The sequence below is a fragment of the Dama dama genome, chromosome 20 (assembly GCF_033118175.1).
Source record: "Dama dama isolate Ldn47 chromosome 20, ASM3311817v1, whole genome shotgun sequence".
Classification (NCBI taxonomy): domain Eukaryota; kingdom Metazoa; phylum Chordata; class Mammalia; order Artiodactyla; family Cervidae; genus Dama; species Dama dama.
The window spans coordinates 27,631,490-27,655,867 of NC_083700.1; the positions used below are offsets into that span (position 1 = coordinate 27,631,490).

General features: G+C 44.1%; 1 protein-coding gene across 3 annotated transcripts in view; it reads left to right on the top strand.

Moving 5' to 3' along the window:
* Positions 1 to 24,378, top strand: part of IGSF3 (immunoglobulin superfamily member 3) — a 109,609-nt gene that overhangs the window by 39,658 nt on the left and 45,573 nt on the right. The gene's annotated exons all lie outside the window — the stretch shown is intronic.

Sequence of the window (24,378 nt, forward strand, 5' to 3'; positions counted from 1 at the left end):
TCAGTGCTGGAATCTTCGCCAGGACCATCTTCCTGAGATATGATTCAGAAGATAGATTGATTGGTTTTCTCTTATTTACACCCCTCCCCATTGCCTATGGTCCATGGGCCAACGTCTCTTTAGCATGGCATCCAGCCACACCCTGACCCCCGCCTTTCTGCTGCTTCCTCTTGGGCTTCCTTTGCCCCTCAGGTTCCTCCTGACCTGTCAGCGACCAACTGCTGCATCACTCTGGCCCCTCTGGCTCTCTCCTGGAGGTCTGCGCACAACGCGGGCTGCTCTGTGCTGAGGTCCTGCGATAGGTCCTCCTGCCCTCAGCCAGCAGAGATGCCCACTCCTCTTAATGAAAACCTGGTTCAAGGGAACTCCTTCTCTGAAGCCTTTCCTGACTTCCCCTGGTTAGAAGGGACCCTTCCCCCATGTCCTCCAAATATCCTTGATAGCCCCTCAAGCATATTGCAGCCTGCGTGTATGCATCTGTCTCCCCCTCCTAGACTGGGGGTTTGGGTCTGCACAGTGCCTGACAAAGAAGAGCACCATCCACATTTGTGAAATGAATAAGAAAGCTGGCTCTGCGTCCACTGATGCCAAATTTCTCTGAGCCTCAGTTTGCTCGTCTCATCTGTGAAATGGGGACAGTACACGTCTCTCATGAGATGGCTGTGAAGTTGAAATGAGCTGACACCTGGAAAAAAGTTGGTGTGGGGCACATTTGGTGAGTGCCTGGAGCTGAGCAGGGACTCAGTCCTGCTTGTCCACTTCTGTTGACAGCGGGGAGGAAGCCTCAGTTTCAGGACGAGTCTCATCCTTACCTTGTATTTCTGTCTCCTCTCAGAGCGGGCTTCTCATCTTGTCCCTATTTGGAGAATATGCCCAGGGCTCCTTATTGAAGGAGGGCTGGGTTTGCCACCATAGGGCAAAGGTGTGTGAGCCCTCCTCACTTTGTGGGAGCCTCAGCAAGTGTTTGGGCTTCCCTGGCGGCTCAGACAGTAAAGAAATCTGTCTGCAGTGCAGGAGACTCAGGTTCAGTCCCTGGGTCGGGAAGATCCCCTGGAGAAGGAAATGGCTACCCACTCCAGTATTCTTGCCTGGAGAATTCCATGGACAGAGGAGCCTGGCAGACTACAGTCCACAGGGTTGCAAAGAGTGAGAAACGACTGAGTGACTAACACGTTCACTTCACTTTCAGCAAATCTCCAGAACCCAGATCTTGTTCCTCCCAAGTTTCTCCAGGGCCTTGGATGGTGCACCTACTGCGTTCAGTAGGGATTAAAAAACAGCCCTGTGTAACAGTGGCTGCCTGCATGTTAATGCCTGAACTTCTTTCTCAGGATTTCTCCAACTATCTGTCACTCAGGTACCTTCTCTGTACCCTGGAAGGATAAATTTGTCATCAAGGCTCATGGTATCTGTTAATGCTGCACAGAGGCGTCTTGTTGGAAGAAGCAGAAGAGATAACGTTAGACAGATCAACCTGAAATGGAAAGTTTAATAACTTGGAAAGTAAGGAGTTTTAGGGCAGTGACTAAACAGCTTTCGAAAAAAAGGAGATGAGGTCAAACCTGTTCAACCAGGCCCTTGAGCAGAACATAGCTCACATAGAAGGCAACCGATTAACCACGTGACGCAGCACACACCTGCCAGGCCACTTGGCCGGTCTGGCCCCGGTGCATTTTGGCAGTAGTTTCTATCTCAGCCCTTTCCCCTATTTTACAGCAACCCCCAGCCCTACCCCCCCACCCCCACAACTTACACAGTTTCTGGCCTGCCTACATTAAAATGTTCACCCCTCTTGACTGCTTTTTTGGACAATGAGGAGGAAGGTGATATGAGCAACGACTTAGGACCATTTGTCCTCATTATAAGCATAATCCATGCAGAGCACAGAATGGTTAGGAAACCCCACTAAGTGCAGAGAAAACAGTCATTTGTTACCCTTTTGCCTTCTAGCATTTTCCTGTGTGTCAGCTCAGAACTTTCCCCACCCATGTGTGTGGGAGTGTGGGGGTGTTTTTCTTTACAAAAATACTTTCAAACCTTTTTAGAGCCTTTTCCTCCTGTAACTTGGTAATGAGCCTTCAACAGTGTTGACATCCATCATTATTTTTCTCTGTGATTTTTAATGACTGCATAATATTTCACCACATGGGGAAGTGCTGTAATTAACCCAGTCTCTAGGTAGGCCTGTTCCAACTTCTGGGAATGCCCCAGGGTGTGTTGCGCTGTTTATCTACCTCTTGGAAGGGACTTGCACTCTGCCTGCATAGGCCTCCACATTCCAGTAACGTGTCTATGTTCCTTCTCCTCAGTTCTTTGTTTAGGGCTGTTACAGAATTAATCTCCACTGTCATGGTTCTGTCTTATGCATCTGTGCCCCCATTAAGAACAAGTAGGGCTCACTGCCCACCACCTGTTCACAGTCCTGCTCCAGTCATGTTCTTCTAATTGAATTGGGAACAATATACAACCCCAGGGCTGCCCACAGAGGAGGGCAAAGAGCTAATGACTGAACCACCACCAAGGAAAATTAAAGCTGAGACAGGGGGCGTGGCCACAAATTGATATTCTATGTAACTGGTGCAGAGGGTGGGGGGGTGGAGGGGGAATCCCCAGAAGCCATGTCAATGCACTTAACTCTGAATTTTTAGTTGAGTGTAGATTTCGCTGCTTTATTAGTGTGCTAGTTGCATTAATTCACACTTAAAGCAGAGGGTGTTCCCTTCCCTGCGTGGACCTTGCTGCTCTGAGTAGTTATATGCCAGGTTATGGAGTGCAGATTGTATCTGGTCAAGCCTAGTGGACCTGGGTGGGATGAAAATGTGTGTCATGCGCACGTGCATGCATGCAAAGTTACTTTAGTTGTGTCTGGCTCTTTACAAAGAGCCTGCCAAGCTCTTCTGTCCGTGGGATTCTCCAGGCAAGAATACTGGAATGGGTTGTCATGCCCTCCTCCAGGGAATCTTCCTGACCCAGGGATTGAACCCGCATCTTTTGCATCTCCTGTATTGGCAGGCGGGTTCTTTACCACTGGTGCCACCTGGGAAGGCCGTGTGTGTCATGATTGATGTTCAAACCTGCAGTTTGGGAGGGCTGGTTAAGAGTTGATCAGCCATTGAGGTTGCTGCTGGGGAATTTGCATCAAGAAGCATGGGGGGGAGCTGCCAGTGAGTCCAGCAGCAACAGTAGGTACCTGTAGGCTATGTTTTTGGAGCCCAGAAACTGAGGCCAAGGATAGGAAGCACCTCCTTGAAACGTGGAGCGGAGCTGTCCTGAGGACAGGGCCTGAGTCACACAAGTTTTTCAGTCCTGGGCCCTCCAAGGCTTAGCTGTGCTGCGATCATACTCTCGGGGTGCTCTGAACCTCCACTCTGCGTGGTACCCCCCTGACACACTCCCCTGACACACTTGAGGTAGTTGAATGGGCTCAGCTTCCTGTGATTACCCTAACAGGCGGCCCACATGTGTCGGAGGTGGTTGTGGTCCAGGAGGATGGTCATCTCTGCTGCTGCCCTTCATGTCCTGTGCAGACAGCCCAGCTCCCAAAGCTGCCCGCCCTTCTCCATGGGACACTGCTTGGGAACCTCTGGAACCAACTGTTCAGGGCTTCTCCTAACTTTGGAGAAGTGGACACTGGGAGCCAGTGCCCTGCTGGAGTCATCGACTCACACCTCCGTAATGTTTACAGAAATCTCTCATGGCTGAGCGCCGCGCAGGGCGGCACTGATAGTGACACAGTCACTCACTGTTTAGGGGCCTGGAGAGGCCAGGGGACCTGGAGGAGGAGAAGGCTAGGGGCAGGGGCCTTGGGTGGACTTGAGAAGAGCATTCATGTATTGCATGAAGAGGCTTACAGGGGCAGATTGTGCCTTGGAGTGGGAAACTGGTGTGAGGTCCCCTGCAGACCGGCGGTTCACAGCTGGGTGCCCCTTGGCAGCGAGATAGCCCCCACTTTCTAGTCCGGGGCACTGGGAGGCAGAAGGCGGGGCAGGTGTCAAGGGACATGGCAGACTGACCCCCTTGTGAGCTTCCTGACTCCGTGGCCAGCCCTTCACAATATGTCTTATTCCTGATGCCGCCAGGGAAGCCCTATGGGAGGGCCCTCTGCTTCCCCTCTGCTGCATCCGGATGCTTCCCAAAGAAGCCCGTTGAGGTTCAGGAAGGACCTGGGCTCCGTGGTCCTCTTCCTGATGGGACCTGCCGGCTTCCAGGAGGAAGGACAGGAGGGCCGAGTGTGAGGGCGGCTGAGGAGAAATCCTTCTGCTCTGTGTGAGGGGAGGGTGTGGCGGAGAGTAGAGAGACTGTTGTGAAGCCCAGCAGACGCCTCTTGAATCAGACTCAGAATCTGGAGCAGCTGAAACACCTTTGGTCCCAAAATGCAGCCTGAAATAGCAACAGTGGCCACAGTTCTGAGATGTAGGCTTGTGAGAAGGACCAAGGCATTCACTGGTTCTGAGTGATCCTCCTTTACTAGCACTCACGGTAAGCTTATGGCTTCTAGGCCCCTGGACTTGGCAGGGGCTGTTGTGCCATGAGGCCACCTTGTTATTAAAAAGAATCAGCCTGACACTCAGCCCACTTCTGTTATCTTTGAGACCGGATGGAGGGAAACAGTGGTCAGTAGATCTAGGGTAATTACAGGGAGAGCATTTACAGGCAAGTAATATGATTCCATCTTTTAAATTTTTTTCCCCTCCGGAAAGCAGAAGGCAAATGCTGGTACTTATATTCAATTATAACCATTTTCCATTGGGTTTGCTGCCTTGAACCCTGATGGAACTGGGAGAGGATCTGTCTCAGCCATGGGCATGGTTGGCAGGGTTACAGGGCTACCCGTTGGTTGCCTGTCCTTCCAGATGTTGTTTCCATGCCATCCTTAGGTTAGGGTGAGGGGTGATACAGGTGAAGAATATTATGGGGTGGGTAAGACTCTGGAGCATTATCCCTGCCTTTTAGGGAGAAGAGTGGAGGGTATTGACTAGAGGTGAATGACGGGAGAGGGGGGAACCAGGTGGAAGAGCAGGGAGGTGTGGTCTTTTGGGCTGGTCCTCATGCCAACCACATCGTGGGATGAAAGAGCCATCCTGGAAGTACCCATGTCTTCCCTGTTGTTTAAACAGTCAAGGATAGAGGAGCTGAAGGATGTCATAAATTCCGGTGAGGAAAGGACAAGGAGTTGAAGGCACGTGAAAAAAAGAAGGGTTTGTTGATTATTGCCAAAGCAAAAAAACACAAAAGAAACCCCCTTCCCCCCCAAAAAAAGCACCCTAAATATCCACCAATATGAGGATAAATAAAATGTGGTGTAGGCTTGTGATGGAATACTATATACAGCTATATAAAAGAAGACCCAGAATTACATTCAATCTCAAAAATGCTGAGGAAAACTAAGGAACGTCTCTGTGTGGAATGATGATGCTTATGTAAAAAGCTGAACAATAGGGTATGTTTTCAATGGTTTTGTATATATTTTTATTAAGTATTTTTTAAAAAGTCAGAAGTGATCCATTTCTAATTCTTAGCAATACCAACCTCTGGGAAAAGGAGGGGAAAACAGGGTTAGATCTGGTAATCAGAAGAGATTAAAGGTTTGTTATGTTGTAACTAAAATTTTTTAAAAGTTTTGTCTAAATCAAGTAAGTATTAGAATGTTTAAAAAACTTTTGAGGTCATAGTTTAGCAGTCCTGTAAGGTGGCAGCTTCAACATTTAGCAATGAGTGAATTAGGCAACAGCTCAGACTACCAGGGGCTTATTAGCTAAATGCCCTGGGATGTGAGGCAGCCTAGAGGCTCAGCTGTGCAGATGTCACAGAGATCAAAGTTGGTTTGGGATGAAGTGATTCACTGCATTTGCAGCCCTCTTTGTTCTGGAGCTGGTAGTCACACTTTAGAAGAAGTGGCATCAATAATTTAACATTTATTCATCATTGTCTCTAGAACATCTCTTTTAGGTACCACTGGGGGACTTCAATTAAAAAAAGAACGAAGAAATAAATGAGTCATATTTTTGTCCTTGAACTTACCACCAGGTCAGGCCCTTGTCTTGTCTCACCTGATTCTTAATTTGGTCTCCCTGCTTCCAGCCTTGACCTCTGCCCCGTCCTCCACCTGCCACTTGGCTGATGATTCGGAAACACAAATCTGATCTCTCCTCCTTCCCTCTTCTCGGCTTCCACTGTCCCAGAGGAGGGCTTTGACTATGCGTGTGCCTTTCAGGGCCTTTTCCCTCCTGGCTCTGATGTGCCCCACAGTCGCGTGACCCAAGAGACCTTGGCACACCTCTTGCTAATTCTGGGACACGTTGCAATGTTTTCACATGACGTGTACCCCTCCTTGCTTCCTTTAAGACCTATGTTACTACTTCTGTAAAACCTTTTTGGCCTTCCTTTCTCTCCTTTGGAGAGGTCTTCACCTTGTACTTGGCACCTCACTGTCATCACAGCCTGTTGTATAGTATTAATTAGTTACGTGTATTTCTTTGGGGAGTTATGTTTTTTGTTTATTTTTAAAGTGTTTATTTATTTATTTTCTTTTGGGATTGTCAGCTTAGGATAAAACTATGCCTTCTTCATCTCTCCTTCACAATCTCCATGCTAGTCCCCTTCTCGTAATAGGTATTCAGAAAGTGTCGGCTGAAAGTGTAGCAGAGTTCTAGTTTTCTTTGCCATGTAACACGTTGTTCCAAAACTGAGTGACTTAAAATAATCACTTTATTATGCTCACAGAGTCTGTGGGTTGAAAATTTGGGCAGACACAGCAGGAGTGGCTTCTCTCTGCTCCACAGTGTCTAGGGCCTCGGCTGAGAGGATCCCGAGGATGGGATCACAGCTGCTCCAGGCTCAGGCCTGGCACCTTGAAGTATTGTTTCTGCACTTGCCTGGCTGGTGGTGCTGGCTGTTGATCGTGAGCCCTGCTGGGACTCTGGACTGGAGCACCCTCCCCATGGCCTCTTCATGGACCTTGGACTCCCTCACGGCATGGCAGCCTCAGGACTTCTTCCTTGATGGCCTCAGGTTGCAGAGTGGAAGCCACATTGCTTTTTATGACCTAGCCGTGAAAGTCACACCATATCACAAACCTGCCCAGATTCAAAGGGAAAGGGATAAATTTCGTCTATCGGTCTTGTTGCAGAAGAGCATGTGGGACAGGAGATATTGTGACTGCTGTGTTTGGATAGGGCTTCCCAGGCGGTGCTAGTGGTAAAGAACCTGCCTGCCAATGCAGGAGAAATAAGAGAAGTGGATTCCATCCCTGGGTTGGGAAGATGCCCTGGAAGAGGGCATGGCAACCCACTCTAGTATTCTTGCCTGGAGAATCCCATGGACAGAGGAGCCTGGCAGGCTATCGTCCATGGGGTCGCAGAGTCGGAGACTACTGAAGCGACTTTGCCCACATGCACGTGTTTGGATAATAGAACCTGTGGTGATGATGTGGGAGAGGTTAGTTCACAGCAAGAGCTAATATCACAGACTGCTATTGCTACTGGGGCTTCCCAGGTGGCGCTAGTGGTAAAGAACCGGCCTGCCAATGAAGGAGATGTAAGAGGCACTGTTTTGATCGCCGGGTTGGGATGCTTCCCTGGAAGAGGGCACAGCAACCCATTCCAGTATTCTTGCCTGGAGAATCCCCACGGACAGAGGAGCCTGGAGGGCTATAGTCCATAGCATCGCATAGAGTCTGACACGACTGAAGCGACTAACACACACTACTGTTACTACTACAAATGCAGGTTGAATGCATATTGAGCACTTACGATGGGCCAGGCACTAAGGGTCTTAAATGAACTAAATCATTTATGCCTTCAGCAACATTATGAAGAATATATTACTTTAGAGGTGAGGGTGCTGAGGTGCAGAGAGGTTAAGTAACCAGCCAGAGTCTCACAGCTACTGCCTGTGCTGGAGAGATCAGGGACAGAGAAGACTCCAGAAGTAGCTCCATGCTTCACGTCTGCTGCGGGATTGTGCCACTGCACATATCACGTGGGTGTCGATGGCTGCTTCAAGGCATGTTTTGTTGAAAGTAAGGACCTGGATGCAGGTCTTTATGCTGGTGGTCTAGGGAAGCTGAACTGTGAGCCGTCCTGGCTCTGTGGCTCCGCTATGTTTGGACCTTGGTCAGGCCGCCCTTGGAGGGCAGTGACATTGACCATCCTTGTTAAGGTGTTTTCCGTAGTGTAGGTGTCTGCAGCCTGGCTTCAATAACCCCTCCCCTACCCCAACTCCTGCCTCAGGTTCTGATTCTATATGGTGAGTTCCTAAGAGGATGTACCTATAGGGTTGCTGTGAGCATTAAAAGTAATACATATAGCTCACTGTGTAATTAGGGCCCAGCAAGTGCTGGCTCTTGTTGGTAAGGGCCAGGCTCTGTGTCTATCTGTCCCCTGTCCAGAAACGGATCAGATATTCTTTTTAGCTTGTGCGGCTTCTTATCCTTCCTTGACTGAAGCCAGAAAGTGGGAATCCCTAGCCTTGTCATTGGAGTGGCCTTCCTCACTGCTGTTTTGGGAGCCTTTCTGTTCTGTGAGGTCCTTGGGAGGCATGGTCTCCACTCCATGGTCAGTTTGTTTGGCATTTTTAACCTGAGACCTAGTCTTCAGGACCGAGTTGGCAAGGAAGCTCAGTGGGTGGTTTGTCATCACTTATCACTGATATTCACTAGGCATGTTCAGTACGAACCACAGATTCAGAAAACCATTAATCATGTTCTTTGTCGTGGAGAAAGTGATTTCACCTGGAAGACCATTTCCTCACCTAGTAAATGGGGCTATAATGAAATCCACCTTGGAGGACTTCACTGATGGTCCAGTGGTTAAGAATCTGCCTTCCAATACTGGGGATGCAGATTCGATCCCTGGTCGGGGAACTAAGATCCCACATTGCTGCTAGGTGAGTGAGCCCGCCTGTTATAAAGCCCCCACTCTGCGGTAAGAGAAGCCTATTTGAAAAGTTGAAAAATAGATAAATAAGGCCAAGAGATATTGAGATTAGCAAAGTTAAATGAAATCATGAAAGTTGTGAGGATCAAATAAGATAATGTATGCAAAGAAGTTAGGATACTGGCTGACACACGAGAGTGCTTATCATCTTTGTCATTAACCTTCATTTTAAAACAAATACTTGCTTATTTTTAAAAAATGGTAAAATAGAGGAAAGGAAAAGAGAGGGGGAAAAATCATTCACCACTCAGATTCAGCCCAGTATCAATGTTTTGCTTGGTCATTTTTCTAAGTACAGTATTTTTCTTTTTAACATAAATTTACTGCCTGTGCAGTTTTACATTTTTAACTGAAATTCAAACATTAATGTTCTCTTTAATGGTTTTGCACTTAGAAAAACTTTTCCTGTTTTTGGATTGGTACCTATCTCATGTTGATAGAACCAAGAAGAAATTTTTAAATACTCATTTGGTGACTTTCACAGTAGTATTTGATCTCTAGGATTACCTCTGAGATGGATATATGTTGTATTACATTATTCCCATTTTACAGATAAAGAAATATGTGGCTGAGTCACATGTAGAATTTGTAAAAGCTGTGTGCTGATCGAGCTCAGAGGATTATATGAGGATTCCCACAAGTGGAATAGATGTGGGATGGTGAGCTAGATCCTTCTGACACTTTGACATGCTCACTTACATGTCTTGAACTTAGACATTAGATCCTGTGCTTAGAGGCGTGAGTCTCTCAGCCCAGGCATGTTCCAGAAATGCATGAGAAGCTGACTTTCACAGGCACAATAGCCGCCCCTCCCTGCTCACTAACTCCTGAATCATACTGCCCCTAGCCAGGTTGTCTAGGACTCAGCACAAAAGAAAAAGTGGGAGCAAACATGAATGAGCAGTATCTTGAAAAACTAGTTAAGCTATATCATGTGTTTATGTGACCAGAAACTGTCCAAACTAATCTGAAAGGACATACCCTTTCCCACTGACTAATAATGGATTCGCCTAGTCGTGTCTGACTCTTTGTGACCCCGTGGACTGTAGCCCACCAGGCTCCTCTGTCCATGGGATTCTCCCGGCAAGAATACTGGAGTGGGTTACCATTTCCTTCTCCAGGGTATCTTCCTGACCCAGGGATCGAACCTGGGTCTCCCGCCTTTGAGGCAGATGCTTTAACCTCTGAGCCACCAGGGAAGCACTGACTATTTATTGTCTGAAGCAATGATTCTTAATCTTTTTTTTTTTTTCCTTCTGGATCTTGAATCCTTTAGAGAATCTCTTGAAGTTTATGGAACTCTTTTCTAGAAGAAAACACACAAGTTCATGTAATATAATTTTTCATTCCATTTTAAGACCCATTGGTGTCTTTATCATTCATATGTTGGTACACACAAAAAATTACCTCAAAACTAAAAGGAACAGTAAAATTTTCTCACTTTTATTGTAAATGTAAAACTGCTCTAAAATAAAAATCTTGATTGGAGAAACTGTTCTGCTGAACCAGTAGTTACTGCAACTGTGAATATAATTCTTAAAGCAAAAACAAACAAAAAACCCAGAGTGTAAAATAATAGTAAGCATTATTCTCTCATACAGTTTCTGTGGATCAGGATAGCTTTAGTTCTGGTGCTGGGGCTCCCAGGGAGGGTGTAGTCAAGATGTCATCTGAAGCTGCAGTCACTGAAATCTTGTCTGGGGCTGGAGGAGGCGGTTCCCAGGTGGCTTAGTTACATGGCTGGTTGTTGGCACTAGGCGTCCTGTGGACCTGGTCATAGGCCTGGTTTGGTGTCTTCGTGACATGGCATTTGGCTTTCCTCGGGATCTGTGAGCCCATAGAGCGAGGGTTTTTGTGTCTTTTTAGGACCTAGCTTTGGAAGCCACACTCCATTGTTTCTGCATTTCCTGTTGGTCACATCTGTCAGCTCTATTAAGTGCAGAGGGCAGGTATCAGGGAGTAGCTCTCCAGGTGTGCCACCTCCCAGCACTTTGACCTGGAAGTTCTCCTAATCCTGTCGTTTGGGGCTTTTATGCAGAGCAGTTGGGGGCATTGTGTGGTGTTGCTACATAGGCGTGATTGATTAAATCTTTGGCCACTGGTGATTAAACTCTACTTCCAACCCCTTTCTCCTCCTTTGACTTCAGAGGGTGGGGCTGAAAGGTCCACCCCTCTAAGCTTGACCAGCCCCTCTGAAACTAAGGACTCACCTTGAATTACCTCATTAGCATAAACTTCTGTTTGTTCTAAGAGGCTCCTTGTGAAAGACAAAAGACACTATAACTCAGGAAATTCCTAGAGTTTTAGGAGCTCTGGGTCAGGAACCAGTGACAAAAACCAAATACAGAGTTTTTATTGTTACTGAACTTGAGTTTGGCTGCTTGCTGCTTGAAAGCCACGTAAGAGATGAGTGTGGTTGGAAAGGAAAAGTTGCTCTATTCAAGGGGTTGATAACCTGGGGAGATGACATTCATGCCCAACTCTAAAGTGACCATGAAAGGGAAAGTCATTGGGGGTGGGGGGGGCGGTGGTCAGAGTCGTCTTTATCTTCTGCTGTGTGCAGGCTTTCTTCTCATTGGTTAGAAAGAAAAAAGAAAGTGAAGTTGCTCAGTCGTGTCCAACTCTGATTGGTTGGTGGTGAGGTCATAGGGTGGTGCTCCAGGAATCTCCAGCATCACCTGAAGTTACCATCCTCTGCCTGGGCGGGGGTCTTGGTACCTGTGCTGTGTGCTGTGCTTCCTCAATTTAGTCGTGTCCGATTCTTTGCGGACCCCATGGACTGCAGCCCTCCAGGCTCCTCTGCCCATGGGATTCTCTAGGCAAGAATACTGGAGTGGGTTGCTATGCCCTCCTCCAAGGGATCTTCTCAACCCAGGGATCGAACCCAGTTCTCCCACATTGCAGGTGGATTCTTTACTGTTTAAGCCACCAGGGAAGTAGGATGGGGACTTAGTACCTGCAGAATTGAAAAGTATTGATTTTTTTTTTTTTCCTGGTTTTTTTTTTTTTTTTTGGTTTTGCCACATGGCATGGGCTTCCCTGGTGTCTCAGATGGTAAAGAATCTGCCTGCAATGAAGAAGACAGAGGAGATGCAGGTTTGATCCCTGGGTCGGGAAGATCCCCTGGAGAAGAGACTGGCTACCCACTCCAGTATTCTGGAGAATTCTCTGGACAGAGGAGCCTGGTGGGCTATAGTCCATGGGGTCGCAAAGAGTCAGACCCAACTGAGCGACTAACGCACAAACAACAAAAGCAAAAGTATGGGGGAATCTCAGTTCCCTGACCAGGGACCGAAACTGTGCCCCGTGACCCCTGTAGTGGGAGTGTAGAGTCTTAACCACTGGACCTCCAGGGAAGACCCTCAAAGGTATTGTTTTTGAGTAATCCTTGAGGAAGAATCCAGACCCTGTCCCTTGGTGGTACTATTGTTTCTTGACTGTTATTTCTACATTTCTCTCGCTTCTCTGATTGTTGTTTAGTCTTTGCAACCCCATGGACTATATAGCACGCCAGGCTCAAATTGGTCATTAAATTCTCTGATTAGCAACTCTTTGAATCTGCCCTTGGGAATCCAGAGAAGGTCAAGGAGGCTGGATGAAACCTATTTCCTATGAATGAGAAACAGGGGACCTGAAAAGGATTTGTATTCAGGAGGACCCCATAGAGTCCTGCTCTGTTTCATTATTATTCATATATCACATTAGTAAAAACAGAAGAAATTTCATACAAATCATGCATTGTTTTTATTTTGGTTAAATGTTTTTTCCTAATTATACTGTTTGCAGAGGTCTGAGGGAAGAAGTGAAAATAAAGAAGAAAATAAAAATCAGTTGCCATTTTTTTCACCCAGTATTTTCTTTTTAGTCCTTTTATTTGTTTATGAGTTTCTTTTCTCTATAAAAATTTGTTTCTTCAGATATAATTAACATATAACATTATGTTAGTTTCAAGTGTACAACATAATGCTTCAATATTGTATGTGTGGTGAAATTGTTACCAAACCAGACTCTGGTCTCCTGCCAGATGCATGCTACAAAGCCAGTCTACTGACTGGTTGTGGTGAGGGAAGCACAGTGTTTATTGCAGGCACCAAGCAAGGCCACTAATGCTCAAAAGATCCAAACGCCCCACTGGCTTTCAGAGAAAGGGTTTCAAAGGCAACATTAGAGGTGCGGGTTGCAGAATGTGTGATCAGCTCCGGCGTGACCTTTCTTCTCAATGGTTGGTAGGGTATTGTTTTGGAAACCTTAACCATCAACCTTCCAGTTCTAACCAGTTTGGGGTCTAGTGCTTGCGGTCAGCATATAGTCTCCATCCTCCACCTTAGGTGGGAAGGGTCTTAGTTCCTGCAGAACAACTCGAAGATACGCGTCAGATTGTTCTGTGCATCTCTTGAGGAGAAAGTAGGAGCCCAGTGTCTCTGTTTTGTCTCTGCACCGTTGTTTAAGCTATCATTACTTTTCTTGCTAGACTGCTTTTCCTTTGTTTCCACATTTCCTCACTTCTCTAACTAGTTACTGCTTGAGTCTGCTCTTTGGAACTTGGGGAAGTCCTAGGGAGACATAATGCCTCTTTGTATAGTCAAGAAATGGGGGACAGAGAGGGGCTTTTGTACCCAGGAAGGCCCAGCAGGATTCTGCTTGGTTTCAGAGTGATTACCTCCACAAATCTAGTTAATTAACGTTAACTAGTTAACTACATTGCCACACGTAGTTACAGAACTTTTAAGATTTATTCTCCTAGCAACATCAAATATACAGTACAGTATTGTTAACTGTAGTCACCATGCTATAGATTATATCCCTAGGACTTGTTCATTTTGTAACTGAAAGTTTGTACCCTTTGACCACCATCACCCACTTCCCACCTCTCCACACCTTAGCATAACACCCCCAAGGTCTATCATGTTGTTGAAAATGGTAGGATTCCCTCCCTTTTTATGATTGAATAATGTTCCGTTGTATTTATATACCATATGCTGTTTATTCGCTCATCAGTTGATGGGCACTTAGGTTACTTCCATGTCTTGGCTGTTATAAATAAGGCTGCAGTGAACACAGATGTTCATATGTTTTTGAGTTAGTATTTTTGTTTCCTTCAGGTAAATACACAGAAGTAGAATTGCTGAGTCATATGGTAGTACTGTTTTTAATTTTTTTGCACAACCTCTGCATTGTTTTTGATAGTTCAGTTCAGTCGCTCAGTCGTGTTTGACTCTTTGCGACCCCATGGACTGCAGCACGCCAGGCTTCCCTGTCCATCACCAACTCCTGGAGCTTACTCAAACTCATGTCCATCTAGTCAATGATGCCATCCAACCAACTCATGCTCTGTCATCCCCTTCTCCTCCCGCATTTCAGTCTTTCCCAGCATCAGGGCCTTTTTCAATGAGTCAATTCTTCGCATCAGGTGGCCAAAGTATTGGAGCTTCAGTATCAGTCCTTCCAGTGAACACCCAGGACTGATCTCCTTTAGGATGGACTGGTTGGATCTCCTTGCTGTCCAAGGGACTCAAGAGTCTTCTCCAACACCACAGTTCAAAAGCATCAATTCTTTGGTGCTCAGCTTTATTTATAGTCCAGCTCTCACATCCATACATGACTACTGGAAAAACCAAGGCTTTGACTAGACAGACCTTTGTTGGCAAAGTAATGTCTCTGCTTTTTAATATGCTGTCTAGGTTGGTCATAGCTTTTCTTCTAAGGAGCAAGCGTCTTTTAATTTCATGGCTGCAGTCACCATGTGCAGTGATTTTGGAGCCCCCCAAAATAAAGTCTGTCACTGTTTCCATTGCTTCCCCCTCTGTTTGCCATGAAGAGATGGGACCAGATGTCATGATCTTAGTTTTCTGAATATTGAGTTTTAAGCCAACTTTTTCACTTTCCTCTCCCTCCTCTTTCACTTTCATCAAGAAGCTCTTTAGTTCTTCTTCTCTTTCTGCCATAAGGTGGTGTTATCTGTGTATCTGAGGTTATTGATATTTCTCCCAGCAATCTTGATTCCAGCTTGTTCTTCATCCCGCCCAGCATTTTGCATATAAGTTAAATAAGCAGGGTGACAATATATAACCTTGACGTACTCCTTTCCCGATTTGGAACCACGCTATTGTTCCATGTCCAGTTCTAACTGTTGCTTCTTTGACCTATATACACATTTCTCAGGAGGCAGGTAAGGTTGTCTGGTTTTCTCATCTCTTTAAGAATTTTCCACAATTTGTTGTGATCTGTACAGTCAAAAGGCTTTGGCATAATCAATAAAACAGAAGTAGATGTTTTTCTGGAACTCTCTTGCTTTTTTGATGATCCAACAGATGTTGACAATTTAATCTCTGGTTCCTCTGCCTTTTCTAAATCCAGCTTGAACATCTGGAAGTTCATGGTTCACGTACAGTTGAAGCCTGACTTGGAGAATTTTGAGCATTACTTTGCTAGTGTGTGAGATGAGTGCAATTGTGAGGTAGTTTGAACATTCTTTGGCATTGCTCTTCTTTGGGATTGGAATGAAAACTGACCTTTTCCAGTCCTGTAGCCACTGCTGAGTTTTCCAGATTTGCTGGCATATTGAGTGCAGCACTTTAACAGTATCATCTTTTAGGATTTGAAATAGCTCAACTGGAATTCCATCATCTCCACTAACTTTGTTCATAGTGATGCTTCCTAAGGCCTGCTTAACTTTGCACTCCAGAATGTCTGGCTCTAGGTGAGTGATCACACCATCGTGGTTATCTGGGTTATGAGGATGTTTTTTTGTATAGTTCTGTGTATTCTTGCCACCTCTTCTTAATATATTCGGCTTCTGTTAGGTTCATACCATTTATGTCTTTTATTGTGCCCATCTTTGCATGAAATCTTCCCTTGGTATTTCTAAATTTCTTTAAGAGATATCTAGTCTATCCTATTCTATTGTTTTCCTCTATTTTTTTTTTTTTTTGCATTGATCACTTATCCCTCCTTGCTATTCTTATCCCTTCTTGCTATTCTTTGAAGCTCCAAATTGAAATGGGTATATCTTTCCTTTTCTCCTTTGCCTTATCTTCTCTCCTTTTTTTTTTCTTCTCTCTTTTTTTCCATAGTGTCTGCACCAATTAAATTCCCACCAGCAGGACACAAAGATTCCCTTTTTCCACATCCTCGTCAGCACTTGTTATTTCTTGTCTTTTTGATAGTAGCCGTTCTAATAGGTGTGAGATGATTCCTCATTGTGATTTTAATTTGCATTTCTCTGATGATCAGTGATGTTGAGTATCTTTTCAGGTGTCTGTTGGCCGTTTGCGTGTCTTCTTTGGAAAAAAATAATCTATTCAGATCCTCTGCCCATTTTCTCATCAGAGTGTTTCTTTGCTGTTGAGTTGTATGAGTTCTTTATAAGGACTTTGTTTTTTTTAAGAGCAATTTTGGGTTTACAGTAAGATTAAGAGGCAGATGCAGAGATTTTCCATATACCCTTAGTCCCCATGCATGCATAACTTGCCCCATTATCACCATCACTTATCAGAGTGGTAAATTTTTAAACTAGGAATATGTTAACATACCATAATCATCCAAAGTCCATAGTTTATCTCAGGGTTCACTACTGGTGTTATACACTCTGTGGATTTGGACAAATGCATAATGATATGTGTCCATCATTGTAGTATCATACAGAGTATTTTCACTGCCCTAAAAATGTTTGTGCTCTGCCTATTCATACACCTGCCCTCCATAGTCAGTGATCTTTATGGAGACTGATCTGTCTCCATGGTTTTGCTTTTTGCAGAATGTCATTTACTTGGAATCATACAATGTGTAGCATTTTCTGATTGGCTTCTTTCGCTTAATAATATGTATTTTCAAGTGCCTCCATATCTTTTCATGGGTTGATTGCCCATTTCTTTTTACTGTTGAACAATACTTGGTTGTCTGGATGTATCACAGTTTATCCTTTCACCTACTGAAGGACATCTCGTTTACTTCCAAGTTTCAGCAAATATGAAGAGAACTGCTGTAAATATCCATGTGTAGGCTTTTGTGTCGATAGAAGCTTTCAGTTTCATTGTGTAAATGCCAAGGGGCACAAGTGCTGAATTGTATGGTAAGAATATGGAAGATACCACGAAACTGTCTTCCAAAGCATCAGTACCATTTTGCATTTCTACCAACAATGAATGAGTGTTTCTCTTGCTACACATCGTTGTCAGCATTTGGTGTTGTCGGTGTTCCGAATTTTGGCCATTCTAATAGGTGTGTAGTAGTATCTTGTTTGTTGTTTTAATTTGCATTTCCTTGATGATGTATGTTGTGGAGCATCCTTTCATATGCTCACTTTCAATCTGTATATCTATTTTGGTGGGGTGTCTGTTAAAGATCTTTGGCCCATTATTTAATCAGGTTTTTTTCCTTATTGTTTTAAGAGTTGGTTTTATATTTTGCATAGCAGTTCTTTATCAAATATGTCTTTTACAAATACTTTCTCCCAGTCTGTGACTTGTCTTTTAATTCTCTTGATATTGGCCTTCACAGAGGAGAAATTTTAAATGTTAATGAAAGCCAACTCATCAATTATTTCTTTCATGGAACATGCCTTTGGTGTTGTGGCTAAAAACACATCACCATACCTGAGGTTATCTGGACTTTCTCCTGTGTTATCTTCTACGGGTTTTATAATTTTGCATCTTACACTTAGGTCTGTAATCTGTTTTGAGTTAATTTTTGTGAAGTGTGTAAGGTCTGTGTCTAGATTCTTTTTTTTTTTTTTTTTGCATGTATCTAGTTGTTTGAACACTATTTGTTGAAGAAACTATCTTTACTCCATTGTTTTGCCTTTGCCTTGTGTCAGAGATCAGTTGACTAAATTTATGATGCTAATGTAAGTGATTATTATACTTTTAACTTTAAATTCTCATTTGTTAATTATTGGTTTATATAAAAGAAGTTGACTTCTATATTAACGTTTTGTATCCCGCAATCTTGCTATAATCAGTTATTAGTTCAGTAGTATTTTGGCAATAAAATTTTTTTAAAATTTTTATACAGGCAATCATGTCACCTGCAAGCAAAGAGTTTTATGTCTTCCTCCCAATATGTATACCTTTTAATTCTTTTTTCTTGCCTTATTGTAAAGGAATGGCAAAAAGGGACATATTTGCATTGTTCTTGATCTTAGTGGGAAAGCTTTGGGCTTCTCACTGGTCAATGTGATGTTAGCTAAAGGTTTTTTGTAGGTAGTCTTTGTCAAGTTGAGAAAGTTTCTATTCCTAGTTTACTGCGAGTTTATAGTGTATGAGTGTTGAATTTTGTCAAATGCTTTTTCTGAATCTGTTGATATGACCATGTGGTTTTTCCTTTTAAAGTTTGAATATGATGTATTACATTAATTGATTTTCCAATGTTGAATAAGTATACCTGGGATGAATCTCACTGGTTCTAGTATATAAGGCTTTTTATACTTTTTGGATTTGATTTGCTAATATTTTCTTGGGAATTTTTGCACCTGTGTTATTGAGAAATATTGGTCTGTAGCTTTCTTTTCTTATAATGCTGTTGTTGATTTTGGTATTAGGGTAATGCTGGCCTGATATTAATAGAATGAGTTAGGAAGAGGTATTCCCTTTGTTTCTGCCCAAAAAAGAGATTGTAGAGAATTGGTATAATTTCTTCCTTAAACGTTGGGTAGAATTCACCAGTGACCCCATCTGGGCCTGGTGCTTTCTGTTTTGGAAGGTTTTTAATTATTGATGCAATGATTGTAATAGGTATAGTGAAAGTGAAAGTCGCTCAGTCATGTCTGACTCTTTGCGACCCAATAGACTGCAGCCTGCCAGGCTCCTCTGTCCATAGAATTCTCCAGGCCGGAATACTAGAGCGTGTAGCCTTTCCCTTCTCCAGGGGATCTTCCCAACCCAAGGATCAAACCCAGGTCTCCCTCATTGCAGGTGAGGGTGCTGAGCCAGCTTTACCAGCTGAGCCACCAGGGAAGCCCGTACTATCAAGCCTATTCTTAATAGGTATAGACCTATTCAGATCATCTTTGCTTCTTATGTGAGTTTTGCAGATTGTTTATTTCAAGGAGTTGCCCTGTTTCATCTAGCTTATCAAATTTGTGGTCACAGAGTTGTCATGCTGCTGTTGCTAAGTCACTTCAGACGTGTCCGACTCTTTGCAACCCTGTGGACCGTAGCCCACCGGGCCCCGCTGTCCATGGGATTCTCCAGGCAAGAATACTGGAGTGGATTGCCATGCCCTCCTCTAGGGGATCTTCCCAACCCAAGGACTGAACCTGCATCACTTATGTCTCCTACATTGGCAGGCAGGTTCTTTTACCACTAGCACCACCTGGGAAGCCCAGAGTTGTTCATAGGTTTCCTTTACTATTCTTTTAATCTCCATGGAATCTTCTAATTCCCTCTCTTCTCTTTCATTTTGGATGCTAATAACTTATAATCTCTTTTTTTCTTTGTTAACCTAGCTAGAGGGTTATTGATTTTATTGATCTTTTAAAAACACCAGCCTTTGGTTTCATTGACTTTCTCTATTGATTTTCTGTTTTTAATTTCATTGATTTCTGCCCTAATTCTTTTTTTTTTTTTTTCTGCTGCTCTAATTCTTATTTATTCTGCTTACTTTGGATTTACTTTACTCTTCCTTTCCTAGTTTCCTAGGTGGAATCTTACTGATTTAAAGTTTTCCTTCTTTTCTAATTTAATGCTATAAATTTTCCTCTAAGCACTGCTTTCCCTGAATATCATAGCTTTGATAAGTTGTATTTTAATTTTCATTTAGTTAAAAAATTTATTTCTCTTGAGATTTTGTGTGTGTGTGTGTGTGTTATTTAGAAGTGTGTTGTTTAACCTCCGCATATTTTGCTATTTTCCAGTTATCTATTATTGATTTCTAGGTTAATTCCATTTTGGTTTGCCAGCAGATATTATATCATTCTATTTTTAAAAATTTGTTAAGGGTGGACTTCCCTGGTGGTCCAGTGGTTAAGAACCTGCCTTACAATGCCGGGAACGTGGGTTCGTTCCCTGGTTAGGGAACTAAGGTCTCGCATGCCTCGGAACAACTAAGCCCTTGCAACACAGCTAGAGAGCCTACATGCCACAACTCCTGAGCCCAGGCATCACAACTAGAGTCTGTGTGCTGCAGTGAGAGATCCCACGTGCCACAGCTAAGACCCAATGCAGCCAAATAAATACATAAACAAATGAAAACAAGTTACTAAAAAATTTTTGTTAAGGGGTGTTTTATGGCCCAGAATGTGGTCTGTGTTGGTGAATGTCCTATGTGAGCATGAGAAGAATGTGTATTCTGCTGCTGTTGGATGAAGTCTGTAGGTGTCTGTTGTATCCAGTTGATTGAAGGTATTGTTGAGTTCAGCTTTGTGCCTTATGGATTGTCTGCTTGCTGATTCTGTCCATTTCTGAGAGAAGGGTGTTGAAGTCATCAACTATGATAGTGGATTTGTCTATTTCTCCTTACGGTTGTCTCACTTTTTGCCTCATGTAGTTTGAGGCTGTGTGGTTACATGCATACATAGTGAAGAACTGTTATATCTTCTTGGAGAATTAACTCTTTTAATCACTATGTAATGTCCTTCTTCATTCCTGATAATTTTCCTTACTTTGAAGTCTGTCTAAAATTAATATAGCTACTCCAGCTCCTTTGATTAGAATTAACATGGTATATTTTTCTCCACCCATTGACTTTTCTTATTTTTGTTTGCACTGGGTTTCATTGCTGAGTGCAGCCTTTCGCAAGTTGCAATGAGTGGGGCTTTTCATTACAGTGGTTTTTCTTGTTGCAGGGCACAGGCTTTAGGTGCAGATTTAGTAGTCTTGGTGCACAGGCTTAGTTGCCCTGAGGCGTGTGGACCAGGGATTGAACCTGTGTCCGCTGAATTGGCAGGCGGATTCTTATCCACTGTACCACCAGGGAAGTCCCACCCATTTATTTATTTATTTATTTTTAAAAATTTATTTATTTATTTTTTCAGTGGGTTTTGTCATACATTGACATGAATCAGCAATAGATTTACACGTATTCCCCATCCCGATCCCCCACCCATTTATTTATAATCTTTGTGTCTTTATGTTTAAAGTGGTTTATTGTAGGCAAGATATTGTTGGGTCATGTTTTTAATCCATGCTGACAATCTCAGTCTTTTAATTGGTACATTTAGATTGTTGACCTTTAAAGCGATTATTGATATAGTTGAATTAATATCTACCATTTTTGTTAATTTTTTTTGTTGCCCTTGTTTTTTGTTCCTATTTTTGTTTCCCACTCTACTGTCTTTTGTGTCTGTCTAGTCCTTTTTATACAGTTGTGTTTAATACTTGGATTGTTTTAATTTAAAAAGTGATACTTGCTTATTGCAAAATAATTCAAAGAGTACAGAAATGTCTAAAGAAAAAATATTATTTATAAAAAGAGGTGATCCCAGCCCAGGGGAACCTTCTGTTGTAGGCTGAGGGAAGATGAAAGGTGCAGTGGAGTCAGGGGATGCCTTGGCCAGGGTTGGGAACCTGGGTCTTTTTGAAGGTAGCAGCGTTTAGGAAGGGCTTCCCAGGTGGTGCTAGTGGTAAAGAACCTGCCTAGCAATGCAGGGGACATAAGAGACGCAGGTTCGATCCCTGGGTTGGGAAGATGCCCTGGAGGAGGGCATGGCAACCCACTCTAGTATTCTTGCCTAGAGAATCTCAGGACAGAGGAGGCTGGTGGGCTACAGGCCATAGGGTTGCAAAGAGTCGAACATGACTGAAGTGACTTGGCACAGCACAGCTTTAGGAAAATGAGATCTGGATAGCAGGGACAGTGCCCGGAGAAGGAAACGGGGAAGGGGGGTATGGAAGGGGAATTAGACTGCTGAGAAGAAAAAGTTCACTTCTATTTCTATGCAAAGGTCCACTTCCTAAGAACAGCATTATTTTCAGGGTTCAAAGGTCTTTTCTGCGGTGGGAAGGAAATTAAGGAGATCTTTAATAAGCAGGTGCAGCTGAATGTGTGTGGTTAAAGTACAATCTAGTATCTGTTTGTTTATTTGTCAGGACTGTTTATAACCAGCTTCCGACAGGAGACAAGTTGTTTTGACCCTGGTGCCCTGGCTCATTCAGGCCACTTAACACTGTTTACCTTTCTGTGGAATAATGTGTATGATCCCCTGATCTAGTGCTTCTGTAAGGTCTGTAACTAGAATGAGCTCAGCATTGTGTCACCGCAGCCAGTATCTGATGGACCTCAGCTGCTTTCTATTGCCCATTCACAGGAGGAGAATAAAACTTTCTTGACCCAGATTGGCGAAGGCAGGCGTTCAAAGCTATTGAGAACCTTAAATCAGGATCTGGTCTTTCGTTTGAGCCCCTGGCTGACACTCTGTCGATAGAGACATCTTGACACCGCTCTGTGTTGAGTTTTAAAAAAAAAAAAAAAAACCCTAATGCCCAGGTTTCTGCACACCAGATCAGTTACATGGGGTGAGGTCCAGGCCCTGTTGTTTTTTAAAGCTCTCTGGGTGATTCCAGTGCAGGTCTAAGATTAAGTCTTACCTTAAAGATGCTGGCACGTCCTGACCTGCCTCCAGTCCTCATTGTAGCAGGTGGGGATGGGTTGTGGCTATTTTGTCGTAGAACACTAAAATGCAGGGAGACCTAAATGTTATGAATGTAGTTATATTGTTTTCAAAGTTCTGCATTTCCGGAGTGTTTCAAGTGTCATTATATATATGTAGTGCTTAGTCGCTCAGTCATGTCCAACTCATTGCGACCCCATGGACTGTAGCCCGCCAGGCTCCTCTGTCCATGGGGATTCTCTAGGCAAACATTTTAACATACTGAAAATAACTAATGAGCTGTTTATCAATGATCTTGAATATAGTAGTAAATGCTGTCAACCAGACTATATCAAGTAAATCCACATACCACTTTGATTTGATTTGCCACCGTCCTACCCCCTTTTTTACTTTCCTTGCTTCTATTGCTTAAGCCAAGATGGGATTCCATGTAAGATTTTGTTTGGGAGAAAAGATTCTGCACAAATAAAAGTTTATAAGCCACAGGCCTTTCCTTGTAAGGTCTGTTTTAGATTAGATCAGTTTGCTTTAAGGCCCAAGCATCCCCCAGGCTGGGCTTAGAGCTGCTTCCCACTAGGATTTGAGCCATCCCAGCTGTTCCCCAGCTGGATCCACTTCATATACATTTACACTGGGGCAGCCGTGATTGCCTTTCAGAGGGAGAGTGGGGGAAGTTTTCATGAAAGTGGGAATGGGCTACAGCTGTGGGTGGAAGTGAGTGGCCCAGAGATGGTGTCATTGTCAAGAGGCCATTGGCCTGACCTTGAGGGATCACTGGCCAAAATCCTGTTCCCTGTGGATCCAGAGCTATAGAATGTTCCGGCCAGGAGAGGCCCGCATTAGCAGCTCTTCCTTTGTTGTTGTTCAGTTGCTATGTCGTGTCTGACTCTTTGCAGCCCCATGGACTGCAGCACACCGGGCTTCCCTGTCCATCACCAACTCCCAGAGCTTGCTCAAACTCATGTCCATCGAGTCGGTGATGCCATTCAACTATCTCATCCTCTGTCGTCCCCTTCACCTCCTCCATTCAGTCATTCCCAGCATCAGGGTCTTTTCTGATAAGTCGACTCTTCACATCAGGTGGCCATAGTATTGGAGTTGCAGCTTCAGCATGCAATTCCAGTGAATATTCAGGGTTGATTTCCTTTTTGATAGACTGGTTTGATCAAGCAGTTCTTCTTTAAGGACTAATTACGGGCTAGGCCCGTCGTATTCAGTCTTTTTGATAACTCTGTGAGGCACACATGATTATCCCCATTTTATGAATGAGGAAACAGGCTTCAAGAGGTTAAGTCACTGATCCAAGGTCACAGGTAATAAGTGACAAAGCTAGTCACACATGCTAGTCCCCTCCAAAGCCTTCCTAGAAGTCATCTTGTGGATGAAGAGATCAGGGTCAAGAGAAGAAAAGCCGCTTGTCCAAGACGGCACCACCAGCTCCAGTTCCTGGCAAAGCTACAACTAGCCCTTACCTGCCACAGGGCCATGTCCCCTACCGCCTTCTCAGTGGTTCAGGCAGCGTCAGTTGTGCTGGCATGGAATGAGAAAGCAAACTCACTATCTTTCTTGTCCCCAAGTCTGCGAGGGGGGACCATGTTAAGAGCATAGAGAAGGCAGGCAGAGGCCACTTGGAGAAGCAGATCCCAGCCAGGAGGTGGGGCAGCTGCTGGTGAATCAGAGCCCAGTTTCCAGGGCAACCTGGAAACTTCTTTGACTTGGGGCGGCACTGACAGTTGCCCCAATCAGCGGTGTGTGGGCATCTGGGCAGCAGGGTTCTGCGTCAGCCCTTCCCACTCCTGTTCATGTGAACGCCTTTAGGAGCTCAGCTCCACCTACACGTGTGGAGGGAAGAGGATGTAAGGAATGTGTCCGTGGTGGCCTGGGAGTAGCTACCTT